Here is a 22,229-nt window from a genome sequence, read left to right as displayed (position 1 = left end):
TCAGACAGCCAAAAAATAAGTACACCGGCCTACAATGACCAAACTCGGAGCACGCAGATATATGATGGCTCTCACCGAAAAACCACACTGGCAAATCTGTGTCCTTTGAAATTTTGTTAATGCTAAATAGTTCTGTATAGAATTTCAGTATCAGACAGCCAAAAAATAAGTACACCGGCCTACAATGCCCAAACTTAGAGCAGAGATATTTGAGGCTCTCTCAGAAATACCACACTGGCAAATCTGTGGCCTTTGAATTTATTTTATGCTAAGTAGTGCTGCATAGAAATTGAGTATCAGACAGCCAAAAAATAAGTACACCGGCCTACAATGACCAAACTTGGAATACAGATATATGAGGGCTCTCACAGAAATACCACACTGGCAAATCTGTGGCCTTTGAATTTTTTTCTGCTAAATAGTGCTGTATAGAATTTAAGTATCAGACAGCCAAAAAATAAGTACACCGGCCTACAATGACCAAACTTGGAGCAGAGATATATGACGGCTGTCACGGAAATAACACACTGGCAAATCTATGGCCTTTGAATTTTTGTTAATGCTAAATAGTTCTGTATAGAATTTCAGTATCAGACAGCCAAAAATTAAGTACACCGGCCTACAATGCGCAATCTTGGAGCAGAGATATATGAGGGCTCTCACAGAAATACCACACTGGCAAATCTGTGGCCTTTGAATTTATTTTATGCTAAATGGTGCTGTATAGAATTTGAGTATCAGACAGCCAAAAAATAAGTACACCGGCCTACAATGCCCAAAGTTGGAGCACGCAGATATATGAGGCCTTTTTCAGTGAATTTAAAACCCCCCAAAAAAGTGGCACACGGGTAGCACACACAACTATGCTATGTATGCCTGACAAATTAGGATTTTTCAACAGGCCTCAATTTGACAGAACAGAGTGTATATTTTTTTTGGGGGGTGAATTCTTTGAAAAAAAAAATTGTTATATACTAAAAAAGCTGCAGCAGCAGCAGGCAGTTATAGAACTCTGGGAAGGATGCAGTGGGAGCAATGGACGCACATACAGTGCCTGCAGGCCTTGCACTGATGTGGATATGCCATGCCGCGCCTACCTAGCGCTGCAATATCGGGACCCACGAATTAGCCCTAAAAAGGACTTTTGGTTTCTGAGGAGTTGTGGATGTTAGAGGTACAGACCTACACTAACTCTAAAAAACACGATTCTGACCCTATCTCGGCAGCAGCTCTCCCTAGTTTCGCTGAAACAGGAACAGAATGTGGCGAGCAGGGCGGCGCCAGATCTCTTATACTCGGGATGATGCTTTGCGGCCAAGCCAAACTCTGCACGACCACAACGAAGATGGCTGCTGCGTTTCATGGCCTGGCAGACAATCCCTGCACCGTGATTGGGTATCTAAAGTCCGCCAAAAATGCTGGGTGGAGACACCAGTTACCACTGAAAAATCCCGGAAATGATCGCTGCTCGCCGAGTACACCGAGCATAGTAATACTCGGGCGAGTAACGAGCAGTGGCGAGCACGTTCGCTCATCACTATTGTTTGTGCCAGAACAGAAATCATTGTTCTCAGCAGCACATCGCCGGTGTAAACTGTAGATGTGCTGCTGATAACATGATACTGTATGGTGATCTATTAGTGATTGTTCTGTCCCCATCATTCTTTCTCAGTTGGTGTAAAGAGGCCGGGAAACAAGCGTTGAATGATTTCAGTATTGTCGATCACTCATTTAGCGGCCTGAACTCAACGCATGTAACTACAACCAAAATGCTTCTGTGTGATGTGCAATATGTTAGCATTCGGGGCCCCAATTTAAACTTTGCCTAGGACCCCACTTTGCCTAAAACCGGCCCTGCCTGCAGAGCGGCTAATATTGAGGGCTTTCTGACCAGTTTATCCGGCTCTGTGGGGCTCCTGGTTAGATTGTCTGCATGTGCGACGAGCAGGGAGCAATCCCTGCAGCTCTGCTGCCTGCAGGAGAAAATGGAAGCGGAGCTGCAGGGAATGGATCTGTCCTGCTTCTTGTCTCACACAGCAGCGGCTGAATGACATCATTGAACGCCGTAGCTGTGCGAGACAGGAAGCTGCCGTTCATGGTGGGGCTTCAGGATACCGTGCGTAAAGGAAAGGTGAGTGAGTGTGTGTATATACAGAGTGGTGAATGGTGCTGTGTGTGTCTGTGCGTGTGTAGGTGGAGGAGAGGGCAATGATGGGGGTGATGGGGCGGAAGGCAATGATTGGGTTGATGGAGAGGGCAATGGTAGGGGTGGTGTGGGAGAAAGAAATGATGGTGGTAGTGAATGGGCAATAATGGGGTGGTGGGGAGAAAGCAATAATGGAAGTGGTGAAGAGGGCAATCATGGGAGTGGGGGAGAGGGAAATAATGGGATGCGGGGGGAGGAGGACAATGAGGGGTGTGGGGGATTGGGATGGGAAGAAAGGGGATTTGTAATGGATTTAGGATTTGGAGGTGAAGGAAGACGTTATTATCGATTATTATGTTAAACACAGTCCCTTAGTATACAGTGTACTCACTTATGTATAGCACAGTCCCTTAGTGTGTGTATATATGTATATACATGTGTATGTATATATACCAGTATACAGTATATATATCTTTGTCGCATTAAAAGGAGGGGGGCCCAGACACTTTTCCTGCACATGGGCCCCAAGCTGTCTGTAACCGCCCCTGCCCTAACCCAAATGGGAAAATGGAAATAAATACTTTTTTTATTTTATTATTTTTTCCTAACTAAGGGGGTGATAAAGGGGGGTTTGATTTACTATTTATAGCAGTTTTTGTAGCGGGTTTTTATGTTTGGCAGCTGTTACACACTCAAAGAAGCTTTTTAAAGCAAAAAATAGTTTTTGCATCATCATATTTTGAGAGCTGTAATTCTTCCAAATTTTGGCCCACAGAGTCATGTGAGGTCTTGTTTTTTGCGCGACAAATTGATGTTTTTATTGGTATCTTTTTCGGGCACATGAAATTTTTTGATCGCCTTTTATTCAGATTTTTGGGAGGCAGAATGAAAAAAAAACAGCAATTCATAAATTTCTTTTTTTTGGGGGGGGGTCGTATATACCGTTCTGCGTCTGGTAAAATTGATTAAGCAGTTTTATTCTTCGGGTCAGTACGATGATATCGATACGTTATTTATATAATTTTTTTATGTTTTGCCGCTTTTATAAAATAAAAACTATTTTATATAAAAAATAATTATTTTTGGATCGCTTTATTCTGAGAGCTATAACTTTTTTATTTTTCCGCTGATGGAGCTATATGGGGCCTGTTTTTTACGGGACAAGATGACATTTTCAAGGGTGCCATGATTGTTTATATCTGTCTTTTTGATCACGTGTTATTCCACTTTTTTATAGTGTTCAGTAAAGGGGTTAACTAGTGGGACAGTTTTATAGGGCGGGTCGTTACGGACGCAGGGATACCAAATATTTGTACTTTTATTGTTTTGATTTTTTTCCACTCAAATATTTATTTATTGATATTATAAATATTTCCTTTTTTATTATTATTTTTTATTTTTTTAAATATTTTTACAATTATTTAACAAAAATGTTTTTTAATTCATTCTTATTTTTACACTGTGTCCCACTATGGGGAAAGCAATGCCACTGTAATAACCAGGACCCTGGGGTGTCACACACTCAGCACAGGAAGAGTTACTGGGGCCTGGACGGAGATTCAGGGACGGAGATGCAGCGATGGCGCCAGGAGGGTCAGTACGATGTCTTCTGTGAGCCGCCTCCTTCCGCTGCTCTGCCGCTCCCCCTCCCCCACCAGCTTTCTGGACAATGACTCGTGTATAAGGCGATGGGGGCGTTTTCAGCACAAAAAATGTGCTGAAAATTTCGGCTTATACACGAGTATATACGGTATATCACAAAAATGTACCCCAGAACTCGGAACAGTGTATGGGTAAAAAATTTGATGAAACAAAGTACAGAATACTTTATAGATGAGTAATTTAATCCTGAACTATTTTTTAATGTTTTTTGTACGTTTAACATACCACCATAATGTATCAATAACCAGGTTAAACTGTATGGATGAGTCGTTGAATCTATAACTACAATTTGAATGAAAACACATTACATTTTTCCAGGAGTCACAAAAAAACTGCAGTTACATATTCGCCAACCCACTGCATAGGCCTAATCCCTATCTACAGACTGTATTCTGTAACCGTTCCTGCTCCTGCGACTCTCTCTCCCTCCCTAGGCTAAATGCAGATTGTATGTTCTGCAAACGCTTAGCCCTTAGAAGGTTGTCAGTATGATGGCTCAGCTTCGGGACCAGTATCAGCACTACGGACCTCTGATTCATTATACTGTGCACACACAGGCCTAGACAAGCACTCTGTCTATCCAGTACAAAGTGTCACAGAGCTGTGCAATGGCATCACTGTGCCGAGCCAGGCAGCGCCTGTACTTATAATACCCCTGATGTTGTCACACGGCCAGCCAATCACAGTAATGCCACAACCAAGAAGACTATGGCATTACAGTGACTCACAGACAATCCCCGCATGCTTATTGACTGCATAACAGGCGCCAAAGATGCGGGGATATGAATTTGACATCAAACACTCGCCCATTAACAAGCAAATCCGAGCTCCGTGATACTTGAATGGTAACCGACTATCACTGAGCACGTTCGTTCATCCCTTGTACTAAGATCATAATTTTGATCAAAAATTCCCTTTTTCTTTGAGCTGGACATTACGTTTCTATAGATCCCCATGGGTAGGAGTCCGTTAGTTGGGGTCTTGGTCCTGCTTGGACATTATTCACATTTACATTAAATGATATTTGTTCTGGTCTTAATACTAGAGGGTAGGATCGACCTGAATAGGGTCAACTTAATGCGTTAGGATGGCTGCTACATGTTAAAAATCAAAACCATGTTACCTAAGTACTCTGTGTTATTTTCATGCACTATTGCTATTTATTTAGTGCAGGGTATTTGTGCATGTTGTTTCTATCTTAGTTATGGTCTGTTTAGTGGCCGGTGTGAACATGCGCTTACACATTGCATGTATACCAATTTATATTCCAGTTAATCTCTTTACAGTTTAGAAATAGCAATTGGTAGTGTGATTGTCTGTCTCTTCCCAGATCATTGGGACCACAAAATGCATAGAATGCCTCTTCCCATGCAACCACTGGGTAAGATGTGCTGTACCTCTATTGCAGCACATGGGTAGAGCCCAACTCTTGTCCTAATCTCCTGTTCTGCAGCCAATATACGGGTTGTATGTAGTGATGAGTGAGTGTGTTCACCACATTGCGATACTCGATCAAACATCGGGGTGCTCAGGTACGCTCTTTATCTAGCATCATGGGTGCTCGAACACCATGCTCGAGTTCCCGTCCCCCATGTTTCTCGGCTGTAATGGACAATAAATATGTGGGGATTGCCTGACATACACAACGATAGTAGTAATTGGATATAATAAAACTTTACTTTTATTAACTATTGTTAAAAATTCTGAATATACGCGACATATATACTAAAACAACAAAAAATATACGGAGGAAGGGACCAAGGTGAGAAAGTGCCCTATACCCTAACACAGAAGGAAAGACAAACATATACACAGATATAGGAATGACAGTACTGTTATATAGTTGAACTGGTGTATACCAGCAACCAATAATAGTGCAGCAGCAGCTACACTATTGGCAAGCAAACGGGGAACGCTCTGTGCCTCCTAATCCCTGTGGAGAAAATGCATGTATAATATCAAAAAGAATAATGCGTCTGAAAGCTGTCTACCATAGGGGCTAACCTGATATGTACGGATATCTGCTAATTCCTCTATACAGGCTAATGTCTAGGCACATATATATCCAAGTCACTCAAAGAACCTGAAGGGAATAAAGTTGCAGACAGCAGTGTAATATAAGGAGGCTTTTTTTGAAAAAAGTAAACACAGCATAAGTCACTGATGTGGGTCCATAACTATAATATAACACCAAGGGACTAAACCATTATATTGTGTTTGTGTGCGTCCCAATCTTAAAGCCAGAGATGACCAGTACTGTCAAAAAGTAGCAGCATAGCAACGGAGCTTCAAAGCCAACATTTATAACACAATGCGCAGTAGTCCAAATTTTTATAAACGTGGAACCATCATGCCCCCTATATCATTGGTGGGCGTTCCCTTACATTGGAACTGCAAATGCTAAGAAATGGCTTAAAATATGTGTACATCAATATCATTGATCCAGATCGGTACCCAATGTGTGTACTGAGTGTTCCCAAATAATGGGTGGATCTCACCAAAAATGCCAAAGAGAGTTCCTGGTTGTCTGGAGTTCTCCCGCATTGGTGAAACCAAAATAGAAGCCCCGGCTAAAGATGGCGTCTCCCGACGCGTTTCTTCCTACGGAGTCATCAGGGGAGTTGAAAGACCTGTACTTGCCGCTATCGTCGGTCTGCTCCCTTCTGTGCCGCTTTATAGTAAGGATTTCTGGCGCGTCCAAGAGGCTCTGCCCCCGGCGTGTGACGCATGCCTGGTTCACACAAGTACTTCCGGTATGTTTTCCGAGCATATATCTACATAAAGGAACGCAAGCATCCCAGGGAGGTGGAACGCAAGCGCTCCCCTCCACCAGATACCGGCGCTTATGAGGGTCATTTTATTAACCCTTTACATACCGCAAAGACTGGGAATGCATAGTGCGCAGCTCAATACGTTAGCGCGCACTGCAAACCGAGTGGGGGACACATGCACAAACCAAAAGGCTGAATAGAAATAACAGACCTTTATGCATGGGCCCACCACATAGAATAAAGAACGAATATGCTCATGTTTGCTTCGTCCTTTATATATCACCTAAGTCATGATACAAGTTTAACTCTTTACATTTTAGACACATCAAAGAGGTTCTCATAGGCAAAATTGCACTGTTGTAATTGTGCACGAGACAAATGGAGTGGTGGCTCAGAATTGTAGAAAGCCAATGTATATGTATGTACTAAGACCCATATCAATTAGTACCTGAAATATATAAGAAAATCCAGAGAATGGGTGTAAAAAAGGGGGGGGAGAAGTACGGGACACCACTAGATGAATAAAGTAGGGGAAAAGTGAAATAGAAAAAGGTAGCCTACAAGACCCTAGAACAAAAAAGCCCTAAAGACTACCTTCTCCCTACCTGACCGCGGAGGTTGGCACCCTAGGAGACCCTGCGCAAATGGCGCCCCCACTCAACGACGGCTGTCCCCAACTGTTGAACCCTACGAAAACCCTACTTACAGAGAGAAAAAAGTAAAAGTAGGAACAAAACGGATAAAGTAGAAACAAAAGTTAAAAAAGGATTTTTTACACAAAAGGGCAATGTGGTATAATAACCCTTATGCTTAACTACTGCCTACTGAGGAGGTAGGCACTCTGTATTATAATACACATGGCGCCCCCTCTCCTCGAAGGCTGCCGCTGGATCACAGTGTTCATACAGTGACAATATAATGTCATAAGAATATTAGGAATATTGATAACCAATATAAGAAGAGTAATTTGAAACAATGAATTAAAAAATTTTTTACGGGCTACAAAAAACAATTATATGGCTGTATCTCGTTCATACCAAGAGGTTGAACCGTTCTAAGAGTGAATATCCATCTACTCTCCTTTTGGAGAATAATTTTGTCCCAATCCCCCCCTCTTGTTGGTATCGGAATTTTGTCTATCCCGACAAAGGAGATTTTCTGGGGATTGCCCTGGTGGACCCGATTCATATGGGTTGCCACGGGGGTTTCCCTTTTGTTGGCAATGTCACGGAGATGTTCACAAACTCTTTTACGAAACTCTTTTTTGTTTTTCCAACATACTCCAACCCGCATTCACAGGTGGCTTTGTATACCACTCCTTTCGAGCGACAATTAATGAAATGACGGATGGAGTAAGTGGTGCCTGTGACATTGCCACGGAAGACATTCGTTTTTGTGATTGAGGTACATGCCTTGCAATCCCCACACTTAAAACAACCCTTCACCTGGTTCATAAAGGTGGGTATGCAAATGGGCTGGTAATGGCTGTGAACCAATCTATCAGATAGAGATCTACCTTTTTTATAGGTAATTTGAGGGACGGGGCAGGCGAAATCAGAGACGTTTTGCTAAAACATTGGCCTATTCTCTTGATGGACAATGATATAAAGAAGCACATCTCATCCTTCCCTCAAATTACCTATAAAAAAGGTAGATCTCTATCTGATAGATTGGTTCACAGCCATTACCAGCCCATTTGCATACCCACCTTTATGAACCAGGTGAAGGGTTGTTTTAAGTGTGGGGATTGCAAGGCATGTACTTCAATCACAAAAACGAATGTCTTCCGTGGCAATGTCACAGGCACCACTTACTCCATCCGTCATTTCATTAATTGTCGCTCGAAAGGAGTGGTATACAAAGCCACCTGTGAATGCGGGTTGGAGTATGTTGGAAAAACTAAAAGAGAGTTTCGTAAAAGAGTTTGTGAACATCTCCGTGACATTGCCAACAAAAGGGAAACCCCCGTGGCAACCCATATGAATCGGGTCCACCAGGGCAATCCCCAGAAAATCTCCTTTGTCGGGATAGACAAAATTCCGATACCAACAAGAGGGGGGGATTGGGACAAAATTATTCTCCAAAAGGAGAGTAGATGGATATTCACTCTTAGAACGGTTCAACCTCTTGGTATGAACGAGATACAGCCATATAATTGTTTTTTGTAGCCCGTAAAAAATTTTTTAATTCATTGTTTCAAATTACTCTTCTTATATTGGTTATCAATATTCCTAATATTCTTATGACATTATATTGGCACTGTATGAACACTGTGATCCAGCGGCAGCCTTCGAGGAGAGGGGGCGCCATGTGTATTATAATACAGAGTGCCTACCTCCTCAGTAGGCAGTAGTTAAGCATAAGGGTTATTATACCACATTGCCCTTTTGTGTAAAAAATCCTTTTTTAACTTTTGTTTCTACTTTATCCGTTTTGATCCTACTTTTACTTTTTTCTCTCTGTAAGTAGGGTTTTCGTAGGGTTCAACAGTTGGGGACAGCCGTCGTTGAGTGGGGGCGCCATTTGCGCAGGGTCTCCTAGGGTGCCAACCTCCGCGGTCAGGTAGGGAGAAGGTAGTCTTTAGGGCTTTTTTGTTCTAGGGTCTTGTAGGCTACCTTTTTCTATTTCACTTTTCCCCTACTTTATTCATCTAGTGGTGTCCCGTACTTCTCCCCCCCCCTTTTTTACACCCATTCTCTGGATTTTCTTATATATTTCAGGTACTAATTGATATGGGTCTTAGTACATACATATACATTGGCTTTCTACAATTCTGAGCCACCACTCCATTTGTCTCGTGCACAATTACAACAGTGCAATTTTGCCTATGAGAACCTCTTTGATGTGTCTAAAATGTAAAGAGTTAAACTTGTATCATGACTTAGGTGATATATAAAGGACGAAGCAAACATGAGCATATTCGTTCTTTATTCTATGTGGTGGGCCCATGCATAAAGGTCTGTTATTTCTATTCAGCCTTTTGGTTTGTGCATGTGTCCCCCACTCGGTTTGCAGTGCGCGCTAACGTATTGAGCTGCGCACTATGCATTCCCAGTCTTTGCGGTGTGTAAAGGATTAATAAAATGACCCTCATAAGCGCCGGTATCTGGTGGAGGGGAGCGCTTGCGTTCCACCTCCCTGGGATGCTTGCGTTCCTTTATGTAGATATATGCTCGGAAAACATACCGGAAGTACTTGTGTGAACCAGGCATGCGTCACACGCCGGGGGCAGAGCCTCTTGGACGCGCCAGAAATCCTTACTATAAAGCGGCACAGAAGGGAGCAGACCGACGATAGCGGCAAGTACAGGTCTTTCAACTCCCCTGATGACTCCGTAGGAAGAAACGCGTCGGGAGACGCCATCTTTAGCCGGGGCTTCTATTTTGGTTTCACCAATGCGGGAGAACTCCAGACAACCAGGAACTCTCTTTGGCATTTTTGGTGAGATCCACCCATTATTTGGGAACACTCAGTACACACATTGGGTACCGATCTGGATCAATGATATTGATGTACACATATTTTAAGCCATTTCTTAGCATTTGCAGTTCCAATGTAAGGGAACGCCCACCAATGATATAGGGGGCATGATGGTTCCACGTTTATAAAAATTTGGACTACTGCGCATTGTGTTATAAATGTTGGCTTTGAAGCTCCGTTGCTATGCTGCTACTTTTTGACAGTACTGGTCATCTCTGGCTTTAAGATTGGGACGCACACAAACACAATATAATGGTTTAGTCCCTTGGTGTTATATTATAGTTATGGACCCACATCAGTGACTTATGCTGTGTTTACTTTTTTCAAAAAAAGCCTCCTTATATTACACTGCTGTCTGCAACTTTATTCCCTTCAGGTTCTTTGAGTGACTTGGATATATATGTGCCTAGACATTAGCCTGTATAGAGGAATTAGCAGATATCCGTACATATCAGGTTAGCCCCTATGGTAGACAGCTTTCAGACGCATTATTCTTTTTGATATTATACATGCATTTTCTCCACAGGGATTAGGAGGCACAGAGCGTTCCCCGTTTGCTTGCCAATAGTGTAGCTGCTGCTGCACTATTATTGGTTGCTGGTATACACCAGTTCAACTATATAACAGTACTGTCATTCCTATATCTGTGTATATGTTTGTCTTTCCTTCTGTGTTAGGGTATAGGGCACTTTCTCACCTTGGTCCCTTCCTCCGTATATTTTTTGTTGTTTTAGTATATATGTCGCGTATATTCAGAATTTTTAACAATAGTTAATAAAAGTAAAGTTTTATTATATCCAATTGCTACTATCGTACGTATCTTACTTTTTGGATCATTCACCCTGCTGATATATATATACTTACACGTGGCATGGCAGGTTTTCTCACCACAGGTATTGACACTAACCAATGGTTCTCGGAGGCTAGAGATGTGTTTTCTGATAAGACATTCGTACAGAAAAAGTATGTACCCACCTTCAATGCAGCCTTTAAAGAACTCACTAAGGTGTACAAAGATCAGATAGCCTCCTGGTGGGAAGTGCAGAGTTTAGACAACTATATTAAATCTGGTATTGTCCCTAGACATTTGAGAATAACTCTGGCACCAGGCTATCGCTATAAGAATCCCGGTTTATTAGCAAAATGGGAAAAAGAAGCGACAGATAGCTCCCTGAGACTCATGAGAGTTCTGCTGGAGGAGGAAAAACAAAACTTAAGTACCGTATATACTCGAGTATAAGCCGAGATTTTCAGCCCAAATTTTTGGGCTGAAAGTGCCCCTCTCGGCTTATACTCGAGTCAATGTGGGTGGCAGGGTCGGCGGGTGAGGGGGTGAGGGCGCTGAGGTATACTTACCTAGTCCCAGCGATCCTCGCGCTGTCCCTGCCGTCCCACGGGCTTCTGTGCTGCAGCTTCTTCCCCTCTTCAGCGGTCACGTGGGACCGCTCATTAGAGATATGAATAAGCGGCTCCACCTCCCATAGGGGCGGAGCCGCCTATTCATTCCTCTAATCAGCGGTGCCAGTGACCGCTGACAGGAAGAGCTGCGGCACCGAAGACCAGGCAGAGGGACAGCGCGAGGATCGCCAGGACTAGGTAAGTATAGCATATTCACCTGTCCTCGTTCCAGCCGCCGGGCGCCGCTCCATCTTCCCGGCCGGCGCCTCCATCTTCCCGGCGTCTGCGCTCTGACTGTTCAGGCAGAGGGCGCGATGACGCATACAGTGTGCGCAGCGCCCTCTGCCTGATCAGTCAGAGCAGAGACGCCGGGAAGATGGAGGCGCCGGAACGAGACGCCGGGAGCTGCAATCAAGGGAGGTGAGTATGTGTTTTTTTTTTTTATTGCAGCAGCGGCGGCAGAGATTTCTATGGGGCACAATGAACGGTGCAGAGCACCGTATATGGCACAGCAATGGGGCACAATGAACGGTGCAAAGCACCGTATATGGCACAGCAATGGGGCACAATGAACGGTGCAGAGCACCGTATATGGCACAGCAATGGGGCACAATGAACGGTGCAAAGCACCGTATATGGCACAGCAATGGGGCACAATGAACGGTGCAGAGCACCGTATATGGCACAGCAATGGGGCACAATGAACGGAGCAGAGCACCGTATATGGGCACAGATATGGGGCACAATGAACGGTGCAGAGCACCGTATATGGCACAGCAATGGGGCACAATGAACGGAGCAGAGCACCGTATATGGGCACAGATATGGGGCACAATGAACGGTGCAGAGCACTGTATATGGCACAGCAATGGGGCACAATGAACGGTGCAGAGCACCGTATATGGCACAGCAATGGGGCACAATGAACGGTGCAGAGCACCGTATATGGCACAGCAATGGGGCACAATGAACGGTGCAGAGCACCGTATATGGCACAGCAATGGGGCACAATGAACGGTGCAGAGCACCGTATATGGCACAGCAATGGGGCACAATGAACGGTGCAGAGCACTGTATATGGCACAGCAATGGGGCACAATGAACGGTGCAGAGCACCGTATATGGCACAGCTATGGGGCACAATGAACGGTGCAGAGCACTATATGGGGCACAGCTATGGGGAAATAATGAACGGTGTAGAGCACTATATGGCACAGCTATGGGGAAATAATGATCTATTTTTATTTTTGAAATTCACCGGTAAATGCTGCATTTCCACCCTAGGCTTATACTCGAGTCAATAAGTTTTCCCAGTTTTTTGTGGCAAAATTAGGGGGGTCGGCTTATACTCGGGTCGGCTTATACTCGAGTATATACGGTATATTAAACGAATCTTTAAAGGAACAAATTGAAGTGACTAAAAAATTTACCTCTGAACCAGATTTCTCTAAAAAAGAGACACAGCTACAGAATTCTATAGAAAGATTCCAATATCACTTAAAGGACAAAAAACATAAGTTCTTCATAAGGGATTTACAAGAGTTCAAAGAAAATAAAGCTTACTCGTTTTCAACAAGTAAGTTTCCACGAAGAACTGAGACGGATATTTCCTCCTCAGAAGCAGAGGTCTCTGATGGTGAAGCTAGACCAAGTGGGCAAAGAGGGAGAGGTAGAGGGAAAGGAAGGGGAGGCAACTGGGGTCGAGGTAACAACAAGAGATCTCCGGCTGGGAACGGTTTTTTAGACCTGAGTTACCCCCTCAGAAGCCGCTCCAATCCACCCACCTGAGTACTCAGGTAATTAACCTGTCCTCAAGACCACTCAGTGATAACGAACTCAGCCTATTAAGTAAGGGCCTTTCATTCGTACCTACTTCTGACATGGACGTTTTTGAGACAGTAAAAGACCTCAATCTATTTGTAAGACGCCTAAAATGGAAGAAGTTCTTCTTAAAAGAAGACAAGAGACAGTGTACTGAATTGGGAATTACAGATGATCTATTACAAGACGTACGTATGTTATACCATCTAGGAGATCCAGATCCTATATCAGATGGGAGGGGACCCTTTACTTGCTTAAAAAACAAAAGCACTAAAATGCCACCACCAATGGGTGATCTGAGTTCTATTGACATCTTTTTGAATCTGGTCACTGAGGACATTATGAAATTGCCTGATAAGAAACTCAGGACTTCACATAATCTATCTAAGACTGAAATGGCATGTTTGTGTGATTTGGAAAAAGATCAGAGCATCACCATAAAACCCTCCGATAAAGGGGGAAATATTGTGGTTATGGACACAACAAACTATCACACCTTATGCCTCTCTTTACTGGACAGTGAAGAGGATTATAAGATCCTCAAAAAGAACCCCCTTGGTGAGCACATGAATGAGTTAAAATCTATCGTTGAAAAAGGCTATGACAATGGAGTGGTGGGCAAAGATGAGAGAGAGTTTTTGGTGCCAAAAAATCCAGTGGTTCCAACTTTTTACTGCCTCCCCAAGATACATAAGGGTACTAATCCCTTAAAAGCCAGACCCATTGTCTCTGGTAATAACAGCCTGACCGAGAAACTGGGTATTTATATAGACAAAATTTTGAAACCTTTTGTCAGTTCTTTGAACTCATTTGTACGGGACACCACAGATCTTTTGGGCAAACTAGATGGCATTTGTCTGGATCCAGATATGATTCTGGGGAGTATAGATGTCGAGGCACTATACTCATCCATTCCTCATGACAAAGGTCTCATGGCTGTGAACTACTATCTAAGTACCAGAGGTATACAATTTGACAAGCATAACAAATTTGTCTTGGAGGCTTTGGAATTTTGTTTAACCAGAAATGTGTTTCTTTTTGACCGTAAGTACTTCCACCAGCTCAGGGGCACCGCTATGGGTAGTCCTTGTGCGCCTTCATATGCTAATTTGCTCCTGGGCTGGTGGGAGGAAACAATGGTCTTTGGCGACGTGACGTCTGGTCCAGATGATAGAATTGTCATGTGGTTAAGATATATTGACGACGTGCTGGTTATTTGGAGAGGAAACGCCATTGAATTCGGCAACTATGTAGAGAGCCTTAACAACAATAACATAGGGCTACGTTTTACCTATGAAGTAAGTGCAACTAAATTAGCGTTTCTAGATATATGCATAGAAAAGAAAGCAGATGGAGAAATAGAAACAAAAACTCATAGGAAAGACACAGCCACCAATTCTCTCCTTCGCTGGGAAAGCAATCATCCGGCCCCCCTAAAAAGAGGGATTCCAAAGGGGCAATACTTGAGAATCCGCAGAAACTATTCCAACACAGATACCTTTCATGAACAAGCTGTAGACCTAAAAAATAGGTTTTTAGAAAGAGGTTACCCGGAAGGGGTCCTCAGGAAGGCCTACAAGGAATCGGCAAAAAAGGAGAGAAAACATTTGTTAACTCCCCGACTGAGACCAGACGATGAAAATCTCATTCGTTTTATCACTCGATTTTCTAACGGGGCAGGCGAAATCAGAGACGTTTTGCTAAAACATTGGCCTATTCTCTTGATGGACAATGATATAAAGAAGCACATCTCATCCTTCCCTCAAATTACCTATAAAAAAGGTAGATCTCTATCTGATAGATTGGTTCACAGCCATTACCAGCCCATTTGCATACCCACCTTTATGAACCAGGTGAAGGGTTGTTTTAAGTGTGGGGATTGCAAAGCATGTACTTCAATCACAAAAACGAATGTCTTCCGTGGCAATGTCACAGGCACCACTTACTCCATCCGTCATTTCATTAATTGTCGCTCGAAAGGAGTGGTATACAAAGCCACCTGTGAATGCGGGTTGGAGTATGTTGGAAAAACTAAAAGAGAGTTTCGTAAAAGAGTTTGTGATCATCTCCGTGACATTGCCAACAAAAGGGAAACCCCCGTGGCAACCCATATGAATCGGGTCCACCAGGGCAATCCCCAGAAAATCTCCTTTGTCGGGATAGACAAAATTCCGATACCAACAAGAGGGGGGGATTGGGACAAAATTATTCTCCAAAAGGAGAGTAGATGGATATTCACTCTTAGAACGGTTCAACCTCTTGGTATGAACGAGATACAGCCATATAATTGTTTTTTGTAGCCCGTAAAAAATTTTTTAATTCATTGTTTCAAATTACTCTTCTTATATTGGTTATCAATATTCCTAATATTCTTATGACATTATATTGGCACTGTATGAACACTGTGATCCAGCGGCAGCCTTCGAGGAGAGGGGGCGCCATGTGTAATATAATACAGAGTGCCTACCTCCTCAGTAGGCAGTAGTTAAGCATAAGGGTTATTATACCACATTGCCCTTTTGTGTAAAAAATCCTTTTTTAACTTTTGTTTCTACTTTATCCGTTTTGTTCCTACTTTTACTTTTTTCTCTCTGTAAGTAGGGTTTTCGTAGGGTTCAACAGTTGGGGACAGCCGTCGTTGAGTGGGGGCGCCATTTGCGCAGGGTCTCCTAGGGTGCCAACCTCCGCGGTCAGGTAGGGAGAAGGTAGTCTTTAGGGCTTTTTTGTTCTAGGGTCTTGTAGGCTACCTTTTTCTATTTCACTTTTCCCCTACTTTATTCATCTAGTGGTGTCCCGTACTTCTCCCCCCCCCCCTTTTTTAGACTCATTCTCTGGATTTTCTTATATATTTCAGGTACTAATTGATATGGGTCTTAGTACATACATATACATTGGCTTTCTACAATTCTGAGCCACCACTCCATTTGTCTCGTGCACAATTACAACAGTGCAATTTTGCCTATGAGAACATCTTTGATGTGTCTAAAATGTAAAGAGTTAAACTTGTATCATGACTTAGGTGATATATAAAGGACGAAGCAAACATGAGCATATTCGTTCTTTATTCTATGTGGTGGGCCCATGCATAAAGGTCTGTTATTTCTATTCAGCCTTTTGGTTTGTGCATGTGTCCCCCACTCGGTTTGCAGTGCGCGCTAACGTATTGAGCTGCGCACTATGCATTCCCAGTCTTTGCGGTATGTAAAGGGTTAATAAAATGACCCTCATAAGCGCCGGTATCTGGTGGAGGGGAGCGCTTGCGTTCCACCTCCCTGGGATGCTTGCGTTCCTTTATGTAGATATATGCTCGGAAAACATACCGGAAGTACTTGTGTGAACCAGGCATGCGTCACACGCCGGGGGCAGAGCCTCTTGGACGCGCCAGAAATCCTTACTATAAAGCGGCACAGAAGGGAGCAGACCGACGATAGCGGCAAGTACAGGTCTTTCAACTCCCCTGATGACTCCGTAGGAAGAAACGCGTCGGGAGACGCCATCTTTAGCCGGGGCTTCTATTTTGGTTTCACCAATGCGGGAGAACTCCAGACAACCAGGAACTCTCTTTGGCATTTTTGGTGAGATCCACCCATTATTTGGGAACACTCAGTACACACATTGGGTACCGATCTGGATCAATGATATTGATGTACACATATTGTAAGCCATTTCTTAGCATTTGCAGTTCCAATGTAAGGGAACGCCCACCAATGATATAGGGGGCATGATGGTTCCACGTTTATAAAAATTTGGACTACTGCGCATTGTGTTATAAATGTTGGCTTTGAAGCTCCGTTGCTATGCTGCTACTTTTTGACAGTACTGGTCATCTCTGGCTTTAAGATTGGGACGCACACAAACACAATATAATGGTTTAGTCCCTTGGTGTTATATTATAGTTATGGACCCACATCAGTGACTTATGCTGTGTTTACTTTTTTCAAAAAAAGCCTCCTTATATTACACTGCTGTCTGCAACTTTATTCCCTTCAGGTTCTTTGAGTGACTTGGATATATATATGCCTAGACATTAGCCTGTATAGAGGAATTAGCAGATATCCGTACATATCAGGTTAGCCCCTATGGTAGACAGCTTTCAGACGCATTATTCTTTTTGATATTATACATGCATTTTCTCCACAGGGATTAGGAGGCACAGAGCGTTCCCCATTTGCTTGCCAATAGTGTAACTGCTGCTGCACTATTATTGGTTGCTGGTATACACCAGTTCAACTATATAACAGTACTGTCATTCCTATATCTGTGTATATGTTTGTCTTTCCTTCTGTGTTAGGGTATAGGGCACTTTCTCACCTTGGTCCCTTCCTCCGTATATTTTTTGTTGTTTTAGTATATATGTCGCGTATATTCAGAATTTTTAACAATAGTTAATAAAAGTAAAGTTTTATTATATCCAATTGCTACTATCGTACGTATCTTACTTTTTGGATCATTCACCCTGCTGATATATACAAAGAAAATACAAGCAGGAACTTAGCTTCTGCTGGGAAGACAGGTCACAAGAACGATCCAGGAGTGAACTAGACCAATACTGGAACATTGACAGGTGGCATGGAGCAAAGATCTAAGTGGAGTTAAATAGAGCAGCCAGCTAACGAATTAACCTCGTCACCTGTGGAAGGAAACTGAGAAACACCCACCAGAGGAAGTCCATGGACAGAACCAGCCGAAGTACCATTCATGACCACAGGAGGGAGCCCGACAACAGAATTCACAACAGTATGGCCTCCTATGCTAAAATCTGATTTCATATCTGCGTATGTTATTTCCCTCTCCTCTCACAGTTAATATTTGTGGGGGGCTATCTATCCTTTGGGGATTTTCTCTGAGGCAAGATAGGTTTCCTGTTTCTGTCTTTAGGGGTAGTTAGATCTTAGGCTGTGTCGAGGGGTCTAGGGAGTGTTAGGTACCCCCCACGGCTACTTCTAGTTGCGCTGCTAGGTTCAGGGTTTGCGGTCAGTACAGGGATCACCTTCTCCAGAGTCTCATGCTGCTCCTAGGCCACCAGATCATAACAGTACAACTGGCCAACAATGAGTTAATTGCATCTCAGAAGAAGGGAGGGAAGGTTTGAGCCATTTTTTTTCCTTAGCCTGTTTTGTATTATCCTCCCTCTTAATCTCTGGGTGGCTACGAAATCTAGTATTAACATGAATGTTCAGGAGTTAGTTTCACGGGTGGATCAGCTTGCTGCTAGGGTACAGGGTATTTCAGATTATATTGTTCAGACTCCTGCCTTAGAACCTAAGATTCCCACTCCTGATTTATTCTTTGGTGACAGATCCAAATTTTTGAGTTTCAAAAATAACTGTAAACTGTTTTTTGCATTGAGACCCCGGTCTTCTGGTGATCCAATTCAGCAGGTTAAAATCATCATATCTCTGCTGCGTGGTGACCCACAGGATTGGGCATTTTCCCTGGAAACTGGCAATCCTGCTTTGCTTAATGTTGATTCTTTCATTCAGGCATTGGGGTTGTTGTATGATGAGCCTAATTCTGTGGATCAGGCTGAGAAAATCTTGTTGGCCCTGTGTCAAGGTCAAGAAGCGGCAGAATCGTATTGCCAGAAATTTAGAAAATGGTCTGTACTGACTAAATGGAATGAGGATGCCTTGGCGGCAATTTTCAGAAAGGGTCTTTCTGAATCCGTTAAGGATGTTATGGTGGGGTTCCCCACGCCTGCTGGTCTGAGTGATTCTATGTCTCTGGCCATTCAGATTGATCGGCGCTTGCACGAGCGCAGAGTTGTGCTCACTGTGGCGTTGTCCCCTGAGTGGAGCCCTGAGCCTATGCAGTGTGATAGGATTTTTTCTAGAGCTGAACATCAAAGATTCAGGCGTCAGAATAGGTTTTGTTTTTACTGCGGCGATTCTGCTCATGTTATTTCTGATTGCCCTAAGCGTACAAAGAGAATCGCTAGTTCTGTTACCATCAGTACTATACAACCAAACTTTCTGTTATCTGTGACCTTGATCTGCTCATTATCATCATTTTCTGTCATGGCATTTGTGGATTCAGGCACCGCTCTGAACTTAATGGACTTAGAATTTGCCAGACGTTGTGGTTTCCCCTTGCAGCGTTTGCAGAACCCTATTCCTTTAAGGGGCATTGATGCGACACCGTTGGCTAAAAATAAACCTCAGTTTTGGACACAGCTGACCATGCGCATGGCGCCAGCCCATCAGGAAGATTGTCGTTTTCTGGTGTTGCATAATTTGCATGATGATATTGTGCTGGGTTTTCCATGGTTGCAGCTACATAATCCGGTGTTAGATTGGAAATCCATGTCTGTGACTAGTTGGGGTTGTCAGGGGGTTCATGATCATGTTCCTTTGATGTCAATTTCCTCTTCCCCCTCTTCTGAAATTCCTGAGTTTTTGTTAGTTTCCAGGTTGTATTCGATGAGCCCAAATCCAGTTCCCTTCCACCGCATAGGGACTGTGATTGTGCTATTGACTTGATTCCAGGTTGTAAGTTCCCTAAGGGCCGACTTTTCAACCTGTCTGTGCCAGAACATGCTGCCATGCGGAGCTATATTAAGGAGTCTTTGGAGAAGGGGCATATTCGGCCATCTTCTTCACCGTTGGGAGCAGGGTTCTTTTTTGTTGCCAAGAAGGATGGCTCCTTGAGACCCTGTATTGATTATCGCCTCTTGAATAAGATCACGGTCAAATTTCAATACCCTTTGCCTTTGCTTACTGATTTGTTTGCTAGGATTAAGGGGGCTAGCTGGTTTACTAAGATTGACCTTCGAGGGGCATATAATGTTATTCGTATTAAGCAGGGTGACGAATGGAAAACTGCATTTAATACGCCCGAAGGCCATTTTGAATACCTTGTGATGCCATTCGGACTCTCGAATGCCCCATCTGTATTCCAATCCTTCATGCATGATATCTTTCGGAGTTATCTTGATAAATTCATGGTTGTATAATTGGATGATATTTTGATTTTTTCCAATGATTGGGAGTCTCATGTGAAACAGGTCAGGATGGTATTTCAGATCCTCCGTAATAATGCTTTATTTGTGAAGGGGTCAAAGTGCCTCTTTGGAGTGCAGAAGGTTTCTTTTTTGGGTTTCATTTTTTCTCCCTCATCTATAGAAATGGATCCGGTTAAGGTTCAGGCCATTCATGATTGGATTCAGCCCACATCTTTGAAGAGCCTTCAGAAATTCTTGGGCTTTGCTAATTTTTATCGTCGTTTCATTGCCAACTTCTCCAGTGTGGTTAAACCGCTGACCGATTTGACAAAGAAAGGCGCTGATGTGACGAATTGGTCCTCCGCGGCTGTTTCTACCTTTCAGGAGCTTAAACGCCGATTTACTTCTGCCCCTGTGTTGCGTCAGCCAGATGTTTCTCTTCCATTTCAGGTTGAGGTTGACGCGTCTGAGATTGGGGCAGGGGCCGTTTTGTCTCAGAGGAATTCTGATGGTTCCTTGATGAAACCATGTGCCTTCTTTTCTCAGAAGTTTTCGCCTGCGGAACGCAATTATGATGTCGGCAATCGGGAGTTGTTGGCTATGAAGTGGGCATTTGAGGAGTGGCGACATTGGCTTGAGGGGGCCAAGCACCGTATTGTGGTCCTGACCGATCATAAGAATCTTTTTTACCTCGAGTCTGCCAAATGGCTGAATCCTAGACAGGCTCGATGGTCCCTGTTTTTCTCCCGTTTTGATTTTGTGGTCTCGTACATTCCTGGTACTAAGAATGTTAAGGCGGATGCCCTCTCTAGGAGTTTTTTTCCTGATTTCCCTGGGGTTCTTGAGCCGGTCGGCATTCTGAAGGAAGGGGTGGTCCTTTCTGCCATTTCCCCTGATTTACGATGGGTTCTTCAGGAATTTCAGGCTAATAAACCTGACCGCTGTCCAGTGGGGAAACTGTTTGTTCCTGATAGATGGACTAGTAAAGTGATTTCTGAGGTTCATTGTTCTGTGTTGGCTGGCCATCCTGGGATTTTTGGTACCAGAGATTTGGTTGGTAGGTCCTTTTGGTGGCCTTCTTTGTCGCGGGATGTGCGTTCTTTTGTGCAGTCCTGTGGGATTTGTGGGCGGGCTAAGCCTTGCTGTTCCCGCGCTAGTTGGTTGCTTTTGCCATTACCGGTCCCCGAGAGGCCCTGGACACATATTTCTATGGATTTTATTTCTGATCTTCCTGTTTCCCAAAGAATGTTGGTTATCTGGGTTGTCTGTGACCGATTTTCTAAGATGGTTCATTTGGTGCCTTTGCCTAAATTGCCTTCTTCTTCTGATTTGATTCCGTTGTTTTTTCAGCATGTGGTAGGTTTGCATGGTATTCCGGAGAATATTGTGTCCGACAGAGGTTCCCAGTTTGTTTCTAGGTTTTGGCGGGCCTTTTGTGCCAAGCTAGGCATTGATTTGTCTTTTTCTTCTGCGTTTCATCCTCAGACAAATGGCCAGACTGAGCGAACTAATCAGACCTTGGAGACCTATTTGAGATGCTTTGTGTCTGCTGATCAGGATGATTGGGTGGCTTTTTTGCCATTGGCCGAGTTTGCCCTTAATAATCGGGCTAGTTCGGCTACTTTGGTTTCGCCTTTTTTTTGTAATTTTGGTTTTCATCCTCGTTTTTCTTCTGGGCAGGTTGAGCCTTCTGACCTTCCTGGTGTGGATTCTGTGGTCGACAGGTTGCAGCAGATTTGGGCTCATGTGGTGGACAATTTGGTGCTGTCTCAGGAGGAGGCTCAACGTTTTGCTAACCGTCGTCGGTGTGTTGGTTCCCGGCTTCGGGTTGGGGATCTGGTTTGGTTATCTTCCCGTCATGTTCCTATGAAGGTTTCTTCTCCTAAGTTTAAGCCTTGACTTTTTGGTCCTTATAGGATTTCTGAGATTATTAATCCGGTGTCCTTTTGCCTAGCGCTTCCGGCCTCTTTTGCTATTCATAATGTCTTCCATAGATCTTTGTTGCGGAAAT

Source organism: Ranitomeya imitator, chromosome 9, assembly GCF_032444005.1.
Source record: "Ranitomeya imitator isolate aRanImi1 chromosome 9, aRanImi1.pri, whole genome shotgun sequence".
NCBI classification, from domain to species: Eukaryota; Metazoa; Chordata; class Amphibia; order Anura; family Dendrobatidae; genus Ranitomeya; species Ranitomeya imitator.
Note: the sequence above shows the minus strand (reverse complement) of the source record.